Below are 23,673 nucleotides of genomic sequence, written 5' to 3' on the forward strand. Positions count from 1 at the left end.
CACAAAGCACAGTAAAGCCAGCTTAAGGACATTGGATCTCAGAGTTTTACCCTTAGTCTCTTTGGTGGCATAGATAACAATCTTAGGCCATTGGAGGGCCACCCAATTAACATTACATTTATCTTGAATAGCATGACAAATTCTAGAAGAAAAAGCACAGGTGAAAAAGAGATGTGAGTGACTTTCAGTAGGGTACTGATGAAAGGGACACATAGAGTTAGTAACCATACCAAACGAAAACAATCTATCACCAGTATTTAGCCTTTCCTCAATAGCAATCCAGACAATAAAACTAACTCTAGGAATCCCATGAGGCCCCAGACAAACTCATGCCAAACCACTTTAGCAAACTTGCTTCTCCAATGATTCCAAGCTGAATTGATAGTGAACTCACCAACAAAAGTGAGAGTCTAGCTGATAAGATCATTCCTAGAAGGATCAGGTCTACAGCTCTCAGGAGTAGAAGAGATCCACTCCTGAATTTCCCAAGAGTTAGGAAACAGCTAATTCCAAGAATCACCATTAACAATTTGACTAACTTTAGTCTCATTGTTAAGACTAGAATCATACAAAATTCTATCCCCATACATGTCCTAGAGAGGGCCAAAAGGGTGCCAATTATCATACCAAAGGAAAGTGGACTCACCTTTGCCAATCTTGTGAAGGATAAAGGGAGAGACAATATTCCCAAGAGAAAAAAGCTTCCTCCAAACCCAAGAAGGTTCACTAGGAATTTTAACATGCCAAAAACTTTTGCCTTTGAGTAATTACGATTTAAACCATTCCACATAGATTGCTCACCCCCAGAAAATAAAAACCAAATATATTTAGCAATAGTAGCCCTATTCCAAATTTCAAGGGATTTAAACCCCAAACCACCCTCATTTTTAGGAGCACACACTTTGTCCCAAGCTACCTTGGCACTATGCTTCTTGAGATTAGTGCCAGACCAAAGGAAAGCCTTGAGGATACTCTCTATCTCCTTAACCACCTTCTTAGGAAGGATGAAAAGAGAAGACCAATAAACTTGCATGGAAAAGAGAATGGTTTTTATGAGCTGGCCTCTACCAACATAGGAAAGGATTCTATTAGTCCAACTCTTAATTTTCTTTGTAATCCTATCAGTGAGTTTGTGACAATCAGAGGCTCTTAACTTAGTAGTAATGAGAGGAACACCAAGGTATTTAACAGGAAGAGTTCCTTCACTAAATTTAGCAACCCTAAGAATGGCCTCTCTTAAATCATTATTGCAGCCAGAAAAGTAGATGTTACTCTTTACTAGGGCTAGGAGTGAGGCCAGAGAGACACCTAAATTCCTCAAGGCCTTCCATAATCAATTCAACAGTGGGAACATCACCTTTACGAAAGATCATAAGGTCATCAGCAAAACAGAGGTTAACAATTTTAGTTTTTTCACACCTCCAATGAAACTTGAAAAGCGAAAGATGAGACTTTTCAACAAAGATCCTAGCAAGAATTTCCATGGCTAAGACAAAAAGATAAGGGGACATGGGATCACCTTGTCTAAGACCTCTAGCACCTTTAAAATAGCCATGCAGGCTACCATTAATACAAATAGAGAATGACAGGCTAGTAATGCAAGCTTGAATACAAGACACCATAATAGGGGGAAAACCCATAGCTCTAAGAATATCAATGATGAACTCTCATCTCACGCTATCATATGCTTTCATAATATCCACTTTCATGGCACACCTAGGAGTAGGAGACTCTCTATGGTACCCTCTCATAATCTCTTGGGACAAGAAAATATTATTGGAGATTTTCCTACTAGATACAAATGCAGACTGAACAGGATCAATCAGTTCAGGGAGAACTTTTTTAATCCTATTAGCAATTATTTTCACAATGCATTTATAAATGGTGTTGCAGCAGGAGATAGGCCTATAATCCCCAACTTTCACAGGGTTAGGAACCTTGGGAATAAGGGCAATAATGGTGCTATTAACTTCGTAAATAAGCTTGCCAGATTCAAAGAAAGTTCTAATAGCTTGAGTGACCTCTCTACCCACAATATCCCAAGAACTCTTAAAGAAACCTGCAGAAAACCCATCAAGGCCAGGGGCCTTATCACGTTTAAGGGACCAAAAAACATCCTTAATCTCCTTATCAGACACAGAACTAGCAAGCATCAAAGACTGGTCATGAGAGAGTCTAGATTTCACAAGAGAATTGATCCTAGCAAAACCATTGTAGTGGTTATCAAAAGGGATACCAAACAAACCACAAAAGAAACTGGTGAAGGCATCTTGAATATCCTCAGGCTTGGTAGTTCTAAGCCCATTATGCCTCTCAATACTGAGGATTTTACCTCTATTAATGTTACCTTTAATGGATCTGAAAAAAATTTGTTATTCCTATCCCCTAAACTAAGCCATTGGATCCTAGACTTTTGGCGAGCCAAACTCTCTTCAACAGCACTAAGGTCCACATACTGTTTATAGAGATTCCTTTCAAGTTTTTGTAAGACTGGTACATTGCCCAATGGAATTTGCCTGCTATTGTTTTGAAGCCCCATACACTCAGAATGGGAGGGCTGCTGAGAGATGTGAGTTCACTAAATGATGGTTGAGTGTCTAAAAGCAAAATGAGTGTCTCTAATTGTTTATTCTTTGTGCAGCAGCATGTATGGATTGTGATTCACTGAGGGTTGAGTGAAGTGAGGTCTAAATTTACTTGAAATGAATGTGGGTTAAGTAAAATAGTCCTCACAAATGTTTTTGCTAATGATTATATATATTGTAATTTTTATATGCAGGCTAAGGATGGTTATAGTGTGCTGTGGGTGTATGTGTGGGTAGAGTGATGTGAGCCTAAATATGGAGTGTTGTAATTATCTCTTGTTAGATGTTACAGAGTATTGTGAGTTTAATGTGGGTTGAGTGATGTGAGTTCATACATCATTGTGTGTATTGGTTACTTTGTAATCTGTATATCATTGCTAATGAATTCAATCTTCCAATCTATGCTGGTAGGACCTTGTATATTGTCTAGTAGGGGACTGCAGATTGACAAGGATCTCGGTGAATGTTGGTTCGAGGGATTGGCTGCTGAATGCGCCTCCTGGATGAGTCAGACTAGAACTCGATGGAAATCTGGGTTAAGGAATGGCTGCTGTTAGCGCCATCTGGAGTTTTTAGAATGAATATCAGCTGCCTTATGTTATTACTTTGTCTATGTCTAGCGCCATTTGCTATACAGTTTTCGCCTACCCTAGTGGGGTGTACTAGGATAGTATTTTGCTTTGTTTTGTTAGCACAATGTTGTGTTATACCTTTTTAATTGCTTGTTTGGTTTGGACTTGGTTTTGTGGCTTGCGCCTGGAAACCTTTTGCTGCATATTAGATGCTCTTTATTTGGTCTTTGGTCCCTTTCGGCAGTGCTTTTCTGCTTGTTCTGGACCGCTTCTTTTGTTTTCTAGTTTCATTATTTTGGGTTGTTTTCATAGTGTTCATTTCCCCTATCTCTTTGGATATGGCTTCTAAACATTGTGCTTGAGTTCTGCTTCTCTTTTGTTCTCGCTGCTTTTGGTTTGGGTTCGGTTCTTTCTCTGTATAGTTGTTGTAGGGCCTGGGGTATTCCCCTTGTAATCTTGTGTATTCTCTTGTCTTTATTTATGTCTTATTCACCCAAAAAAAAAAAGTAAGTTTTTGTAAGAGAGGATTGCTAGGATCCTTGTCCAATTTCCATTGAACAAAACTTAACTCAGAACTAGTAGCCAGGACAGTGGAGATATCACTAAAGTCCTTGTTCAATGCTTAAGAACAGGCTTCAAATCCCGAAGTTTTTGACAAACTCTAAGCATGGGGACCCCTTGAACAATTCACCAAAAAAAAAGGACCCCTTGAACATATTGATTCCACACCTCAGACATAGTGGGAATAAAATTTTCATGTTGAGCCCAAAAATAAAATATAAAAAAAATGGTTTCTTAAAGGAGACCACTTCAGCAGAGACAGTGACCACAACCGGTGAGTGATCAGAGATACAGGAAGGAAAAAAATAAGCAGAAGAGGCTGGGAAAGAGTCAAGTCCCGACTCATTAACCAGGACTCTATCAATCTTAGTAGCAATGTAGTCCCCACTGTCCCTTTTGCTAGCCCAAGTGAATTGGCAGCCACCATAGGAAAGATCCACCAATTCAGATTGGAGAATATGTGAATTGAAAGCCTCTTTATCATTAGACCAAACAGAAGAACCACCAAATTTCTCAAAACCATACCGAATAGCATTAAAATCCCCTAACAGAACAAGAGGGAGTTTGGACTGCGAAAGGGAGATCCTAACCATGTACTCAAAAAAATCCTTCCTAACAACATGTCCATTATCAGTATACACAAAACAAGCTTTGAAAGCAATGTCTTTGGAAAGGTCAGTGATTTCACAAAAAAGGAATTGATCAGAAGAATTAATCAACTTGACTGAATAAAAAACCGAGTCCCAACACACAAATTCTCCCAGTTTGAGTAGGTTGTGAGTTTGTCAAAAAAAGACCAGTTATTTAAACAAGGAGATAGAATGTGATTTTTATTTATAGCTTTTATTTTGGTCTCCAAAATGCCCAAGACTTTGATATCTTCACAACTTAAAATTTTTTGAACTTTTTTATGCCTTGAAGGGTCGTTAAACCCTCTAACATTCCAGGATGCAATTTTAAAAGTCATTGGAAACAACAACAAAAATTTCTAACCCACAACCAGACTAAATTGGGACTTACCTGTGTTTCTTCCTCTGGCTTTTGTAGCCCTTGCTAGAGGAGTTACCTCTTGCAGAGGTGGCTTGTTGGACCTGTTGTTTTGCTGGACCACTTTTCTTTGCTGTGGTGCCCATCAAATTTTCCACTTTCGTAAGGAGTTCTGCATTGTTTGGTAGAGCCAGTTTTGTTATCTCCATCAAATCCTTCTGTAGATCCTCCAACCCTTCAATATTGGGAACAGAAGTCTCCCAGCAGTATCTCTATTATCAACTTCCCTGACCTCATCACTTAGACTCTCTTCAGCCACACCCAAGGATGGCTTAGGTAGATGGCTCTGCCCAACTTTAGGATTCACTTGATCAACCACCAATTGCACTTCTTGTGGCTAAGTATCCAAGACAGGTTCTCTTACTTTAACTTAAGCACCTCATTTAAGGTTTTCTAAATCACCCAAGTGTTCAATTCTCAAGCCCAAAAGGATGAATTTAAATTTCCTTTGATTTCCGTCCTATTTCTCTTTCTGTTCTCCAACTTTCTGTTCTAGCTCTCATGAATAATGTTTCTGTATAACCTTCTCTATCCTTGTCCATCCTTCTCTATTTTGTTCTATGAACTAATTAGCTTAGGCCACTAAATGATTCATTATCTTAAGTGGGAAGTTTAACTCAAACTACCCTTGCTTAGCATTTAGGAAAAACAATTTTCTAAGTAATTGTAGCTTAACGATATTAGTTTAACATAAGCACCTCATTTAAGGTTTTCTAAATTACTTAAGTATTCAAATCTCAAGCACAAAAGGATGAATTTGATTTCCCTTTGATTTTCTTCCTATTTCTCTTTCTTTTCTCTAACTTTCTCTTCTAGATCTCAAGAAGAAAGTTTTTCTCTAACTTTGTCTGTCCTTCTACATCCTTCTCTATTTAACATAACCACGTCATTTAAAGTTTTCTAAATCACCAAAGTGTTCAATTCGCAAGTCCAAAAGGATGAATTTGAATTCCCTTTGATTTTCTACCTATTTCTCTTTCTTTTCTCTAACGTTCTCTTCTAGCTGTAATGAAAAATGTTTCTATCTAACCTTCTTCGTCCGTGTCGTACTTCTCCATTTTGTTCTAGGAACTAATTAGTTTAGGTCACCAACTGATTCCTTAGCTTAATTAGGAAGTTTAACTCCAACTAACCATGAATAGCCTCTAGGAAAGAGAATTTTCTGAGTAATTGTAGCTTAACGATATTAGTTTGACGTAAGCAACTCATTCAATGTTTCTAAATCACCTAAGTGTTGAATTATCTAGTCCATTAGGATGAATTTGAATTTCCTTCAAATTTTTTTTCCTATTTCTCTCTTTTTTTTTTTTCTTTTTTTTTTTTTTGTATATAGTTTTCTCTTCTAGATCTCAATAAGAAAGTTTCTCTCTAACTTTCTCCATCCATCTCCATTCATCTCTATTTTTTTTTTGTTTTTTTTTTTTGGGTGGGTAAGTCATAAATAAAAGACAAAGTTTACACGTTTACAAGGGCATACCCCAGGTAATACAACAAATCCGCATCCCCCCAAAAATAGGGGGGGACTAAAACAAATAGCTGTTTAAAAAACAAAATAAAACCGAAGTAAAACTAAAATTGTCCATTCATCTCTATTTTGTTCTAGGAACTAATTATCTTGGGCCATTACAGTATCTTAAGTGGCCAAGTTTAACACAAACTAAGCTCCTTTAACTTCTAAGAATGAGAATTTTCATACTAATTAGGGCTTAACGATATTAGTTTGACTTAAGCACCTTTTTTAAGGTTTTCTAAATCACCCAAATGTTCGATTCTCAATTCCAAAAGGATGAATTTGAATTCCCTTCGATTTTATTCCTAATTCTCTTCTATTTCTATAACTGTCTTTTTTAGCTCTGAAGAAGAAAGTTTCTCTCTTACTTTCTTCGTCCTTCTACATCCTTCTCTATTTTATTCTAGGAACTAATTAGCATAGGCCACTAATGGTTTCATTAGCTTAAGTGGCCATGGCAGAAAGCTCCATAATTAGATGGAGAAGAAAGTAGAGCCTCTTTCTCTAGATTCTAGAGAGAGAAATTTTAGAGAGAGAAAGCTCCCCTCAAAGGTGTATCGTGGCAGTGTAGGACTGGTGCTGTTCCGGCCAGCTTGTTTAGCTCTTCTACCTACATTCCTATGGGTGAGTGAGTATGTTTCAAGTCTGTTAAGCCTCGGTTAGGGGTGATGCTGACTTTCTGGTTGTGTTTAATATTTTTTGGAGTTCTCTGGTTGTGGTGGATATTGGTGTAACGGTGGGTTCCCGCCGTCGTTACAGTGAAAGTGTGTTTGGAGTTCTTCGGCATCATTGCTACAATGTGTTTACATCGGAGGCATTGGTCTTTGATTCTCTATACGACGTTGCCGATTGCTTCGAGTTGATTGAAGGAGGTTTCAGGCGAGCTCGCTTGTGGCTGTCTGACGTATGATGGCAGACACAATTGATCTCTAGCTTCTGTTGTTGGTCATCTTGTTCGGCCTACCGTTGCCAGTGATGAGGTTGTGAGCTTGAAGTGTTATACACTCATCTCAGGGACCTCGTGAAGCTGGATGGTACTGGTCAGTTTTATGGTTGACCAGTGCTGTTTTTTTTTTTGTCGAAGTTTTGGTGGTCGTTCGTGGCCAGGTAGTTTTTATTCTCCAGCTTTGGTCTGCTGGTTCTGTTCGGTCGTCCGTCGCTAATGCTGAGTTTGTGAGCTGGGTGTGTTATATGGTGCCGGTGTGTTTTCTGGTTCACCAAATTTTTCCAATGCCGGTGTTACACTGACTTAAGGTAGTAAAGGAGTAGTTGTATGGCTCACGCATGTCAGCGCACGTGGAAGGGCGTTGTTCTTCCTACCCACGCTGGTATGTCAGCGTACTGTTCCCACTTCTCCTATTTATATATATTATATATGTATAAATCTGAGTTATGGTTTTGTGGTTTGGTTGGGTGGAGTGCTACATTGGCTCTGTCCATACCTTTTTGCAAATGATGAAGGGCTGTCACCTACTCACATGGGTGAGATAGCGTTTTGGTTGGATATTTGTTGTCATTATATATATATATATATAATTATATATATATAAATTGTATCTGTGGAGTATACTCCAAGACAATGCTGGTTCGGGTTGTGGTGTTTTTGGATGGGCCATTTTGGTTGGTAGTGCATACGGTACTTTGGATGGCTAGACCGTAACTATTATATGTTTTATTATGGGTTTGAGTTTGTTCTTCCGCTTTTGTTCAACTGCTATTTCTCTTGGATATAGTATTTGAACATCTTGCGTTTGTTTCAGAGTGTGTTTTTTGGCTTTGTTTTCTTTTCTCTTGTATAGCTATGTAGGGCTTGGGGCATGCCCCTTGTAATCTTGTTCATTCTCCTGTTTTATTTATGTCTTATTCACCCAAAAAATATATAAATTGTATCAAGTAGTGTATTCTGGAACACCAAAGTACGTGGGAACTGTTTTTGAGGATGACTTCAAATTGTTTTGTTGGGAAGTTACGCTGTCAAGTGGGGTGCTTTCATGAGGAAATTTTTGGGCGGCTAGTTTTATTTTATTTTTAGCTACTATGCAGTGGATCATGTATAGTTGATTTTCTCATGATGATTGATCGTGTGATCCTCATGTGACTCAATATGAGGTTAGTTTTGAGCCATCTTCGCCAAGAGTGATTGAGGGGTCACTGCTATGGGGAATAGTGGTTCGATGACTAGCTGAGTTAGAGACTGGGAGATGAGCGAGAGGATAGCTACCGGTTCCGGTTGCTTCTTGTCTTCATGTGACCCATCCTAATTGATCGTATTGCCACGCCTGAAATGGAGTGAAGGGCACACTGCCATGGGGATTGAGGCTTGTGATCTACCAAGGAAGGGACTGGGGGATGTGATGATTGATCTCAAGTTATTTTTGGCTATGTATTGGTTTGTTGCTTTAGGGCAACCGTTGTCGCTACGACTCACATGACTGTTGCATATGGTTAGTGATCGTGCTAGCTTCAAGTGACTCTGTCGGGATTTCTCATGGGGTAGATTTTTTCCTCTGTCATGGATTTAGTTGAGTGGCTAGGATGTCGTGGCTGTGAGGAGTGGGATGCTTACTGGATTTCATGTGTTGATCTATAGTAGAGACTGGGGGTGAATGGGGTAGGTTATCATTTTTGATTTGTCTCGAGAGTTATTGCTTTGTGAGTATGCTTGTTGTGGTTTTTAAGTTTTTTGGTGTTTGTTTGTATCTTTGCCCATATATCCATCCCAAGTTTCCATCTATTATTTCTGATGGTAGGGGTTACTCGGGGACAAAAGGATATATGGGCAAAGTTGGGTTATTTTGTTTTCTGTTGTTCTTGTGTTTCTCCCCCTATCTTATGGGGTGCAATGGTAGATTATGTTGGCTATGTATTCGTTTAATTATTTGTTGTTGGGCGTGCCTGGGGTATGCCCTTTGTAAACTTCTAAATTTCATTGTCTTTATTTTATGACTTACTTACCCAAAAAAAAAAAAGGTTAAGTGGCCAAGTTTAGCTCAAACTAACCATTTTTTTTTTTGGGTGAATAAACTAACCATCTTTACACTCTAAGAAGGAGAATTTTCAATGTAATATAAGCTTAACGATCTTAGTTTAGCTTAAACACCTTATTTAAGGTTTTCGAAACCAGCAAGTGTTCAATTCTCAAGTCCAAACGAATGAATTTGTTTTCCTTTTAATTTTCTTCCTATTTCTCTTTTGTTTCTCTAACTTTCTCTTGTTGCTCTCAAGAAGAATGTTTCTCTCTAACTTTCTTCGTCCTTCTTCATCATTCTCTATTTTGTTCTAGGAACTAATTAGCCTAGGCCACTAATTGTTTCATTAGCTTAAGTGGCAAAGTTTAACTCAAGCTAGCCTTGCATAGCCACTAGGAACGAGAATTTTATGAGTAATCGTAGCTTAATGATATTAGTTTAACCTAAGCACCTTATTTAAGGTTTTCTTAAACACCCAAGTGTTCAATTCTAAATTCCAAAAGGATGAACTTCAATTCCCTTTGATTTTTTTCCTATATCTCTTTCCTTTCCCCAAGTTTCTCTTCTTGCTCTCAAGAAGAATGTTTCTCTCTAACTTTCTCCATACTTCTCCATCCTTCCCTATTTTGTTCTAGGAACTAATTAGCTTAGGCCACTAATTGTTTCATTAGCTTAGGTGGCCAAGTTTAACTCAAAATAACCTTGCTTTTCCTTTAAGAACAAGAATTTTCGGATTAACTGGAGCTTAATGATATTAGTTTAACTTAAGCACATTGTTTAAGGTGTTCTAAATCACCAAAGTGTTCAATTCTCAAGTAAAAAATGATGAATTTGAATTCCCTTTGATTTTCATCCTATTTCTCTTTCTTTTCTCGAACTTTCTTTTCTAGCTCTCATGAAGAATGTTTCACGATAACCTTCTCTGTCCTTGTCCATCCTTCTCTATTTTGTTCTATGAAGTAATTAGCTTAGGCCACTAAATGATTCATTAGCTTAAGTGGGAAGTTTAACTCAAACTACCCTTGCTTAGCATTTAGGAAAAATAATTTTCTCAGTAATTGTAGCTTAACGATATTAGTTTAACATAATGTAGACACCCCATTTTTAACCGACCTTAAGACTCAGACGTCATCGATTGAGCGCTCGGTGATTGCGCATGTTGTGCTCGTTCTGAGGTTACGGAGTCTCGGCTGAGAGCCTTGCCTCCGGACTTCGGGACTCTTTTGTGCTTTGCCTCGGTTTGCGAACCAGGTTCTATTTTTTCTTCCCGAAGGGAGGGGGAGAGGTCTCATAGACCATCTCTCAGTGGTTGTAGGCTACTTTTTGTGGTCGTAGACCACTATTCCCGTTTGGAGACCAGTTTCTAGTTTTCGAAGCCGTCGGCTGTGTACCTCGGTTCGGGACCGCTTAACTTTCTCTGTTTGCTCCGATTTTTGGCACACACATTGTTTCCTCTCTCTAGAGGGACACTGTGGCCCGGGAGACCACCTTCATGGTCACACGCTATTTTCAATGCTTAACAGACAGTTTTCGGGGCACCTGGCTGCGTTGGAGACATCCCCGAACGCCCGGGGAGGATGAGTCCCGTTCTGTTCATATTGGGTTCACTACAGTTCAGGACTCTCAAATAGTCACGGTTCTTAATCTGAACCAAAGAATCCAAATTCGACAAATCGTAGTGGAAAACAGATTTTTAGAAAAGAAGTGCCAAACATGGGTTGCTTTGCCAGATACAGAGTCGCCACCTAAATATTTTATTTTGAGAAATTTAGGAAACCTTGACTCGGTGCCAAATGCCACGTGTCCGTCATCACCAAAGTTGCCTCGGCTCGGGAACTTGGGTACGATTGGGGAAAGTCAGCTATGAGCACCCCCTCCCGCCCGATCAAAGATCGGCCTCTACTAACCGTGATATCTTGTTTTGAAAGCATTATGTGTTCCTATTCCAGTTATTAGCCTAGAAGTACTATGTTATGCGCATAGCAAACAAGTATAGACCAAATCGCCTAATTTGGAACAAAACATTGCATGCTTGTTTTGAAAATGGTTTGCTATTCGTAAGTAGGCTAAAATGCAAGTTTTGCCACCCTCGGGTGGGCTTAGAAAACATGGGTTTGCCACCATCTAGTGGGCTTAAAACTCACAGTTTTAATGCATTATCCCAATTTAGGTAATTTAACCTCTATCCACAGGCATTCAAGCAGTTATATCACATAAGCAAATAGCCTCATGGTAAGCATGCTATCATGGCAACACTCACACGCATGCAAAGATGCTAAAGCATAAGAACTCACCAAGTACTCCGAGCCAAAACGGAAACTAGTTAGTAATCATATGCATGATCTTAGTTCATGTTAAGATGGCTAATGCAACACATGCGAAATGCAATTAAGATAGGCTCGGCTAATCTACGATGACATGTGAAATGCTACAATTAGCACGTATTCAATTTGGATTTGAAATACAAATGCAGTTAGAATGATGGGCCGAGCCTGGTGCATGCAAAACGAATAAATAGATGCAAACATGCTATCATACTGTATGCTAATTGAAACATGCTCGAGACTAACCAACGAAAGCTAGTAAATAAAAGGGAAGAAAGACGTGGGGTTGGGAGACATATACACACTCACGCACACTTATTACACAATTGCCCTCACTCGGAGGGTCTGAATAAATATTACACAACCAAATGAATACCGCTAAATTAATTATTATAGAATTCCTAACTAATTAACAAATTAAATGCAGAAGAAAGGTGGCCGCGGCCCTGCCTCGGAATGTGTGAATGATGCATACTTGACTCGTCTCGTTCAGAAACTCGCTGCCATAGCACTGCTGCCTCTGTTTTCATTGCCTTGCTCCTTTGAAAATTATGAAAATCTCTAGACCCCTTTTGGATCATCCTCTGTGTGCTCTGGGATGTCACCAGCCAGAGTTAAAGTTCACCGGCCATGGTAATGGGATTATCGGCCAACTTTTGTACCACCGGCCAGCCATTGATGGTCGGTCGGCACTGTAGGTGGCCGGCTGGCCATTGCTTCCTGCAGAATCCTGCAGTTGACAGCAGCAGAGGGCAAGCAGTGTATGGCATGGAATTTTCATGCAAATGTGAGCATGGCCACACTCCCTATCATGCAGTGGACTCAAGGGAGCATGGCCCTCGACCCTCAGGCCATCAACTACGCAATTCGAGGCATGATGGCCTAAGATGCCAAGTTAGCAACTTAATGTAGATGCATGCAACAAACAAATGAGTGCTAACACCCTATCTGTTGAGATCAAGGGTATTGGTGACTGAGGGTTGAGACGTGTTTCGTCACTTCGGGTACGAACACACCTCTCCCCTCATGCTTGGTTTGACACCCCAAACTGAGCGATGCAATGCATGTATGCCATATACAATGCAAATTGATGCAACTCATGCAAGGCTACACTAATGCAATATGAACATGTCAAGCATACAACAAGACTATATAATGCAATTCAGCTAAGTAACGTGCAAACATGCGAACATGATGCAATGTAAGCATGCAACTAATGCAACGCAATATGTCAAACATGCAAAGTGTGCAAGGATGGGCTTATACTGAAATGAGAAGGCCTCAGCCCACCCTAAAACAGTGGCCAAAAGAGTCAAAAAAAAAGGCACAACTTATGCATGCAAGCATACACACACCAAGGCCTATCACCTAAGCATGAAAGGGGATAACTCTAAGCATACTTAAGGGCAATATGTTTGGACATTAAACACTCATGTCAAACACTGAGAAGTATGCAAAAGATGACACCAAGATATGCTAGGGAATGGATGCAAAATAGAAGGTATTCAAGGCCACAAAAGAGAACATTGCTCAACACCTACCCCAAGCAAACATGGTATGAGCTAAGCAACCCAAAACAGAGTTTTTATGCATCAAAATATGCCCCAAAACCCACTGATATGGCAGCCCAAATTACTTAAACAAAGAGGCATGCACACAAGCTCAAACATGGAGCATAAGACCACAACTCTTCAAGGCATTAAAAGGGTAACAAATGCAAGCATGTAGGCATAAAACATGAACTGAAATGGCATGACAAATGATTCCAAATCACTAAAATAGACCAAATGAGGCATGCTAACAACTCACACACCCGAAGCCAACAAGTTAGAATACAAAGAGTCTATATAAAGCATGGCAAGCATGGCTCCAAAGACTCAAGACAGACCTTAAGCATGTTAGAACATGACCAAAAACTTCACAAAGTTAAGCCAAAGCATGCAAACATGATGGTCCAAAGTCAAGATGTATTTCTAGGTAAAATGGAGGAATACAAGGCAAGTGTATTATGCATGCAAGAGGTCAACAAACCGACATGGGACAGAGGTAAAACATGCTAAATAAACACCAAATAACCTCCGAAATGAAGCCAAACAAAGCTAGGCATACATGCTACCCTTATGAGCCAAAAATGCAAACAAAAGAGAGACAAAGGGAGAGGGGTGTCCCTCCCCTATGCAAGACCTCAAACCCTCTTCATCACCACTAAAAATCCATTGGATTTCAATGGTGAGAAGGCCAAAGCATAATAGTATTCAAAGCTTAACAAAGAGAGCACAAAAAGAGCCAAACAAGACCTAAGAGGGGGAGGTCGACCCCAAACAACAAACAACCTTAATGAAGTATCTTAAGCATGCAAATACAAGACCTTTTTTAGTTATACAAAAAGTCTAAATCAGTAAACAAGATAGGTCAAAAGCTAATGCAAGATTGGGGAATCTGAAGCAAAAGTGTTACTCTTGAAGAACACCTCAAGAACAGCAAGTCCAGCCACCTTTTTCTGATCAAAACCAGCTCAAAACCTCAAGAATAAACCCTCAAGACCTCCCAAGTTGAGGTATGGTGTAATGGTGTGTGTCTTAGTGCAAAACTAAGAAGAAAACACACCTTTAGGCTTTCAAACCCACACAAATGAAGAGAGAGAGGGAGATATAGAGAGAGAAAGTGTATATCATATATATAAATATATGTATTTTTCTCTGGTTTTTTGCTGAACCTCACAAAGGAGAGGGTTGGGGCTCTTATATAGACAATGCAAAGACTAAGCTTCCAAGGAAAGCTTTTCAAAAAGGGTCAAGTCTTCCTAAAGAAGCCAAGGCAAAGGGGCCAAGGCTTCCTTAGGAAGCTGGGATAGGTGTCCAAGCTTCTTGAGGAAGCTAAGACAAAGGTCCAAGATTCCTCAAGAAGCTAGACCAAAAAGGTGCAAAAGGGGCAAAACAGCCACAGATGTGCACGGGGGCAGGGTTTGTGCATTCCAGCTGGCACAGCTGGCATGCACCATGCCTGAAAAAGGCAAAAAGGTGGTACTGGCCAGAAAAGGAGGCCATCGGCCAAACAGGTGGTCGGCCGGCCACACAAAGTGCCGACCGGCCAATGGACTATTTCACCAATGGCCGGTAGCCTCAAAACACGGCCAGTGGCCTCAAGCCTTGGCCGGTGGGTATCAGGGGTGGCTAGCAAGCTACTCTCTACCCTCAGGTGCAAAAACAAACAAGTCCTTGGGGTAAAACCAAGCACAGAACAAGCAAGTCGAGAGATCTTGAGGCAAGGCGCGTAGCCAAGACCTCCAGGAACTCAAAACAAACACGAACACGGATGATCACCGAATGTTCAAGCGGTGACGTCCAAGTCTTGAGGACGGTCAAAAATGGGGTGTCTATAGTTGCCCCTTTTTGACAGAACTCGAAAGTCATAACAATGACGGGAGTGAGTGTTAAAGCCCAGAGACGACCCATTTTTGACAAGGCCGAAGACTTAGACAAACATACAAGCAACAGATAAGATATGCGCCCGAGGGCAGGGGCAAAATGCAACTGACGATGCAAGAAGCCGAACATAACTTATGATCATGCAAAAAAAGCTGTAACGAAGCATATCATGCAACAGTTTTAAGCAATCAAACACAAATCCAACTACATTTCAATGTAGAAGGTATGTAAGAGACTTATGCAATTCTCGCTACGTTTCACGCGGAGAATACAATATTCGTACAGTTCGTCTGGCTGCGCCAGCCTCAAATGAACCGTACATACAATATCGTGCCTGTGAAAGAGAGAAGCTTAGCAGGTACAATGTCGTTAGCAGTATGTATGACAATGCAATTGAAAGTGCGTGACAACGCAAATCGAGTGGGAAGCATAACGATGCGACTGGAGGCAAGCATAACAATGCTATGAAGGCCTAAACACATGAAAGTAAAAAACACGTGACAACGTGTGCAATGTGTATAAAAAGGAACTTGAACACATGTAAGTAAAGCGATGCAACAACGCATGCAATATGTATAAAAAGGAACTTGAACACATGCAAGTAAAGCATAACGCGACAACGTATGCAATGTGTATAGAAAGGAACTTGAACACATGTAAGTAAAGCATAACGCGATAACGTATGCAATGTGTATAGAAAGGAACTTGAACACATGTAAGTAAAGCATAACGCGACAACGTATGCAATGTGTATAGAAAGGAACTTGAACACATGTAAGTAAAGCATAACGCGACAACGTATGCAATGTGTATAGAAAGGAACTTGAACACATGCAAGTAAAGCATAACGCGACAACGTATGCAATGTGTATAGAAAGGAACTTGAACACATGGAAGTAAAGCATAACGCGACAACGTGTGCAATGTGTATAGAAAGGAACTTGAACACATGCAAGTAAAGCATAACGCGACAACGTGTGCAATGTGTATAGAAAGGAACTTGAACACATGCAAGTAAAGCATAACGCGACAACGTATGCAATGTGTATAGAAAGGAACTTGAACACATGTAAGTAAAGCATAACACGACAACGTATGCAATGTGTATAGAAAGGAACTTGAACACATGTAAGTAAAGCATAACGCGACAACGTATGCAATGTGTATAGAAAGGAACTTGAACACATGTAAGTAAAGCATAACGCGACAACGTGTGCAATGTGTATAGAAAGGAACTTGAACACATGTAAGTAAAGCATAACGCGACAACGTATGCAATGTGTATAGAAAGGAACTTGAACACATGTAAGTAAAGCATAACGCGACAACGTGTGCAATGTGTATAGAAAGGAACTTGAACACATGCAAGTAAAGCATAACGCGACAACGTATGCAATGTGTATAGAAAGGAACTTCAACACATGTAAGTAAAGCATAACGCGACAACGTATGCAATGTGTATAGAAAGGAACTTGAACACATGTAAGTAAAGCATAACGCGACAACGTATGCAATGTGTATAAAGAGAACTTGAAGGGGCCGATTCAATTTTGAAGCATGGTAAGGACATGTTATTCATGGAATTTGAAATGCAAAGCACTGCAACACAGTATAATTGAAGCGATTTGTGGAATTCACAAGACACGAAAAGGATATGAGAAGGGACGTTCCTCACACGCACCAAGCATTGCTCATAGAAGATGCGGCTTGAGGTCAACTCGAAGGCCTACTAATGTTCCGAAAGTGCATTTCCTTGCACTGTCTTGAGTAATGAAGGTGCCAAGCCACATAGTTGACCCGAACAAGGGTGCAGAAGGTGTATTGGCCGCAAGGGGAGGTTACCAGTATCAATTCCGATACTCTACTGCCCTGCTCTTCTTTTGCTTTACTTTTCTTTTTACTGGTAATTTAAGCACATTGCACTGCCTTAGGCAGGTTTTACTTTTTAAAAAGTGTGTATTTTTGCAAAACACATGAGGGAAATGAAACAGCTATTTTGTTCAAAAAGGTGTTACATTTGTACTTTCTATGCATCGCATCGCATGGTATCACATAGCAATGTGAACGAAATTGAACTTGGTTTGAAAATCGAGCACTTGTATCGTAATAATCAGGTAGTGAACCGACTTACAACTCGATAAACAAAGAAACTCGATTAGCTAGCCAAGAGCGAGTACAACTCGATAAGCAACACAAAGACTTAAGGAATGTGAAATACAACTTGATAAGCAAATGGGCGTGACGCCGCAAAAGTCATCATCGGAGGGCATTGGAAGTGGTGGTATTCCGCAAATCCTCAGCATGTTCAACATGTAAACAGCTCAGGGAGCAAGAAGGAATACCACCAGTCATAGGGGAAAACCATCTGTCTCCAAAAGTGGCCATCGGCCAGAATCTTTGATAATCGGCCAAAAGTCGTGGTCGGTCGGCACTATACTTGACCGGCCGGCCATAAATGGCAGAGACCAGCAGAATGCTGACATCTGTCCTCCACTCAACCTTATCCCCTGCAAAAGGCTTCAGCTTTGTAGTTTTTCTTAATTCCACACTGAGTTGCTCCAAATAAAAGAGTTTCTTGCCCAAAATCTCATAGCTTGGATTGCCAACTTGGCCGGCTCGGAAAAGCTGAACTTCCGGGGTTTCAGCATGAATGCACTATTCACGCCGAGTCACACTCCGCTACACTTTCTGTTTCTCCATGCCACGGCAAGGTTTTGGAATCCGGTAACACATGTCTTTAGCTTTGGCAGGCAAGAGGTGTGTCCTACCTTCGAAGACTTTCAAGCTTTGATGGAATCCGAGCGCGATGAGGAAATCTTGCCTCAGCTTCGCTTTGGCCACGCCCAAGCCTTAGGGAGAATGTGTGGACTTACTATGCACGACGCTCGATCTTTGATTTGTGACGGAATGTTGGATATTTCGAGTTTGATTTGTCGGTTTTTTGATGTCGGCGACCGTAGTGACCATCATTGTCAAGGCTTTCGACGACATGACCTCTGTGTGTGCATGTTATCTCATTTCCTGTTTGTCTCGGGCTTGAGAGGATCTAACGTCCGGTTGATCGAGATTGCCCAAGGCTTGAAAGAGGGCAAGAGCTGCGTTGCCATGACTCTGGCAGAGACATTGATGGGCTTAGACACCTTCTATCGCCAAGAGACGACCAGATTTGCGAGGTGTCCACTACTGTTGCAGGTAATGTTTCCCACCCAATCTCATATATGTGTTGCTCACATCACTCGGCCCTCAGGCTCGATCTTTCTCACAAAACCCTTTTCTCACTTTTCTCTCCTCGTACGTCTCTCTATTCTTTATTCTCTCATTTTTCATCCCTTCCCAGGTATGGTTGATGGATAAGCTGTAGGTCGTGGACTCTTACTCAGCATACTCAGCTCGCGGTTACTTCTTCAGACAGCGTCTAGTCGATGCCCTTGATGAAGGCTGGTGGTTCAACTGGATGTGCAGTTTGTCTACAGATCGCATTGCTTGGCGGTGCCCTTGGCCTAACCTACCTGCGATGGGTTACAGCATGTCTCGGCAGACTGGGATTCAGTTGATTGGCTTAACTCACTGCGTGTTCTACTTCCCATTTCGGTTCCAGTGCCAGTTTGGCCATGATCAGATTTGCCCGCCGGAGGGAATAGAGTGCCCAGCTGCGTTCCCAGCCCGAGGTGCGCAGCTTGCTCAGCAGGCCGCAACGTGGAGGACTAGAGAGCTCCTGGCCCCCGCTCCCACTTTCAGTTGCACTTTGTCTGACAAGTGCGTAGATTGGCTCAATGAAGAGGCACAGATTGGGCCCAGCTTGGCATCAGAGGCTTCAACCAGCTCTGGGAGGGGGCGCCGGAATACCTGACTTATCTATGCCCCGAATTTATTGCTTTATTAGTACTTCAAGTTTTCTTTATGATTGTAATAAAAAGCAACTTCAATTTGTATGCAAGAGCAGGAGAACTCTGTATTGAAATCAATGAAATTGAAGGTTGTGAGTACTGAAAATTTTCCGCTTTGGTCCAAAAATGGTCTAAGTTGTAAAAAGATTAATTTGAACAAAGTCAACTTTTATCAAAAACTTTTCAAAACCATTTTTGATATGGATCGGAACTGGACACGCCTAAGATTTGTCACTGAGATGCACAACCTCGGATCCTAGCAACTGAAAGTTGCCCCTAGTCTAAAAAGCACTGCATCGGAGATCATAACCAAACTCTTGAATGCTGAATGGACGAAGATGGCCGAGATGATCAAATGGACTAAGTTGATTGGGGAAAAATTTATGGCTGAACTTCAGGATGAAGTTGCCTACGTATCCCAAAGATGGGAATCAAGCCTTACGTAGTTCAGGCTTGGGTTCACTCAAGTATTTTCACTCTTCTTTTACGCTCTAACTTTTGCCAAGGCCGCCCTTTGCAGGTTTTCAACCTTGTGAGCTCAGTTTTTATATTTTTCAATTTTCTATGCTCTAACTTTTGCCTAGTTCGCCCTTTCGGGTTTTCGGCCAAGCGAGCCTCTCAGGGGTAATATTTCTTCAACTTGTCCATATTGATCGGTTGTGAGAACTCTAGGTCATCTAGGTCCATCAGAACGACAGCTCCACCCGACCAGATAGACTTAATGATGTAAGGGCCAGTCCAATTGGGTCTGAACTTGCCCCTAGGGTCATGGATGGGAGCTCGGTTGTCTTTGAGCACCAAATCTCCTTCTTTTAAATTCCTGGACTTAACTTTCTTGTTGAAAGCCTGGGCAATTCTGCGCTGATAACCTTGAACATGGCACAGTGCTTTCAGTCTTCTCTCTTAAAGAGCATGAGTTCTTCAAGTCTACTCTGCTGCTAATCTGCTTCGGCTATCTGACACTCAGCCAGTATTCTCAAAGATGGAACCTCAATTTCAATGGGTAGAACGGCCTCCATCCCATAAACCAATAAATACGGAGTCGCCCCAGTAGAAGTACTGATTGAAGTCCGGTAACCCCACAGAGCAAACGGCAGCTTATCTGGCCAGTCCCGGTAGGTTTCCACTATCTTCTGCAGTATGTGTTTGATATTTTTGTTGGCGGCCTCAACCACTCCATTGGTTTGCGGCCGGTATGTGGATGACTTATGAAAAGCCACGTTGTATTTTTCCAACAAGTCAATCACTTCCTTCTTGAAGTGGGAACCATTATCTGAAATGATCTCGTTTGGGACCCCGTAGCGACAGATGATGTTGTTTCTGATGAACTTTGCAACATGCGACGCCTTCAACACCGCATAAGATTGGGCCTCAACCCACTTTGTGAAATAATCTATCGCAGCCAGGATGAACTCATGCCTATTTGCCCCCTTCGGAGTAACAGCTCTGATCACATCAATCCCCAAACCGAAAATGGCCATGGCGAAGTCATATTGTACAGCTTCGACGGCGGAACGTTCATGCGGTTTGCATGAATCTGACATTTGTGGCATCGCCGAACAAAGCCGATACAATCGTCCTCCATGGTGGACCAGTAGTAACCCTGTCTGAGGATCTTCCTGGCTAGCATTACCCCGTTCATATGTGCACCGCATTCCCCTCCATGGATGGCCTCCATCAGGCGTTTTGATTCTTCAGCTTCAACGCACAGCTTATGCATTCCTAGATGACCTCTTTTATATAATTTACCTCCACAAATGATGAACTGAACGACCATTCTTCTGATCGCCCTTTTATCCTTGGCATTCGCCCCTGATGGATACGCCTCTTTCTCCAAGAAATTCCAAATATCGTAATACCAGGGGTTCTCATCCTGAACCTCATCTATGGCAGCAATTGATTCATATGCCGGCGCAAACTTTTGGTCAATGATGATCGGACGCATCCGGACTCCAAACGGGATGTCTATCACGGAAGATAGAGTTGCTAGTGAATCTGCGAACCTATTGTTCTCTCTTACTAGATGGGCAAAGTTTAACTTCTCAAACCGAGGAATCAACAAGTCCAAGGTCTGGTGGTACATTATCATCTTTTCTTCTTTGACTTTCTAATCTCCTTTTGCTTGAGACACAACAAGGTTCGAGTCCCCGATGACGTCCAACCGTTTTGCCCCTAGTTCCAAGGCTGCTTCTAAACCGGCAATGCACGCCTCATATTCTGCTTCGTTGTTTGAGACATTGAATCGGAGTTTGAAGGCTAAAGGGATACAGGAATTGTCAGGTGCTATTAGCAACACCCCTATCCCATACCCGTACTGGTTTGACGCTCCGTCAAAGTACATCATCCAAGTTTCATCTTCGATATGTAAAATGGTCTCATTTGGGAATAAGTACTCGACTGCTTTACCCCCTTCCACCGGATGATCAGCTAAAAATTCTGTCACTGCTCTTCCCTTGACTGACTTGTGCGTCACATATTTCAGATCGAATTCGGAAAGTAACAGCAACCAACGAGCCAGCCTACCCGTAAGCGCCAGTTTCACGAAAAGATATTTGATAGGATCCAGTCGTGAAACCAACATTACGGAGTGAGCTAACAGGTAGTGCCGCAGCTTCCTGGTAGCCCATACCAAAGCTAAGCAAGCTTTCTCCAATGGCGTGTAACGAGTCTCATACTCTAGCATCTTCTGGCTCAGATAGTAGATGGCTCTTTCCACTTTGTCCTCTGATTCTTGCGCTAGCATACAACCCATTGTAGCTTCAATTATTGAAAGATACAGAATCAACGGCTTTCCCGGCTCAGGCGGTGACAGCACAGGTGGGCTCTGTAAGTATTCCTTGATCTGTTCAAAAGCAGCTTGGCATCGGCCGTCCCACTGGAATTTCTTTCCTTTCTTCAGGAGGCCAAAAAGTGGTTCACAAGTCAAGGTTAATTTCGAGATAAACCGTCTTATGAATTGCACTTTACCCAAAAAGTCTCGCACCTCCTTTTCAGTCCTTGGTGGTGGCATTTCTAAGATGGCCTTGATTTTGGAAGGGTCGACTTTGATACCTCTCTGTGTAATCAGAAACCCCAGTATCTTTCCTGCTGTAACACCAAATGTACACTTCTGAGGATTCAGCCGCAACCGAAATTCTCTAATCCTTTGAAAGAACTTTTGCAAGGCGGTGTAGTGGCCCTCTCTTTCTTTGGATTTGACGATCATGTCGTCCACGTACACCTCAACCTCTTTGTGGATCATGTCATGCAATATTGTGGTTGCAGCCCGTTGATATGTAGCTCCAGTATTCTTCAACCCAAATGGCATTACTCTGTAGCAGTATGTCCCCCACGGGGTGGTGAATACAGTCTTTTCTCGGTCTTCAGGTGCCATTACTATCTGATTATAGCCTGAGAAGCCATCCATGAATGAAAGCAAAGCATGCCCCGCTGTGAAGTCTACCAACTCATCAATATGGGGCAAGGGAAAGTCGTCCTTCGGACTGGCTCTATTCAAGTCCCTGAAATCCACGTATACCCTGATCCTACCATCCTTCTTCGGCACTGGAACGATATTGGCCAACCAAGTCAGATATTCAGACACCAGCAGGAAGCCTGCGTCGATTTGCTTCCTTAATCTTGATGGCCCAGTCGGGGCAGATCCTTTTGAGTTTTTACTTGATGGGTCGGGCCTCGGGGTCAAGAGGGATTCGGTGCTGTACAATCTCAGGATCGATTCCAGGCATGTCTTCGTAGGACCACGCGAAAACATCTTTGAAATCTTTTAATAAAGTGACTAAGCGCTCGCGTTCCTCTGAAGACAACGTGGACCCGATCTGGACCAGCCGCGGGTCCTTCTTAGTACCAATATTCACAGTAGTGATTTCAACAACTAAAGGTTTAACAAACCTTTCCTACTCTTGATCAATTAATCGTTGCAAAACCGGAGGAATTTCTTCCTCATCATTTTTGTCAAAATTTTGAAAGTCCTGATTCAAGCAATAAATCAAAAGCACAGAAAAGTACTCAGAAACCACATCCACATCATTCTCATTAAGTACTTCCAAACCATCCGATTCTTCTGTTACAACAGACTCAAAAGAGAAAGAAAAAGACGACCTGGACAGGATTGTGGCATCCGGGTTGTCACCCCCAGGAATACCGGACTCAGACTCAGTCGAGCTGGAACCTGATTCCGACTCACAAGACTCGGTGGAATCAGACTCCGCTCACTACCTGACCTGGTGCTGCTTGACAAAAATCCCTCTTCGTACTGCCAAATGAGAGAGGGTGCGATGGATACATCCAAAATGCTTGCTGGTAGGCCTGCAGCCGTTTCATTCCCGATCATGGACACCGAGAAGTTATCCCCCAAGCACTTCTGTTCGATCGGAGGATCTGAAAGTAGACAAGCCAGCGCTACCCCCATTTTAATTTCAAAGTCCTCAGACTCCACTTTCCTACTCTGCTCAGCCTCAGCTAATGGGTCCGTTTGCTCTTCAGCAACGTCATCCCCAGATAATTGCAGGTTGAAGAAGATCTCAAACCCTGGCATGCGCTTTCTCTCTGCATTCAACCATGGCTCTGGGAAGCCACAAAATGAAAAGTCCTCCCCCTCCTGGACGAAGCGTCCGTTTAGGGTACCCTGGATGGGCCGGTGCATCAACTCAAAAGGCTTCCCCATCTGTTTCGCTCTGGCTCTCCCAGCCATCTTCTTACCTTTTCTTATCCAATCCTCTTTGGTGGGTAGATAACCCAAGTCGAAGGTATGTGGGTTGTGTGGCACTTCGGCCAATGTTGTGACGCCCTTC

This window comes from Camellia sinensis, unplaced genomic scaffold (assembly GCF_055761805.1).
Source record: "Camellia sinensis isolate YWXY unplaced genomic scaffold, ASM5576180v1 Unanchor3, whole genome shotgun sequence".
Taxonomy (NCBI): Eukaryota; Viridiplantae; Streptophyta; class Magnoliopsida; order Ericales; family Theaceae; genus Camellia; species Camellia sinensis.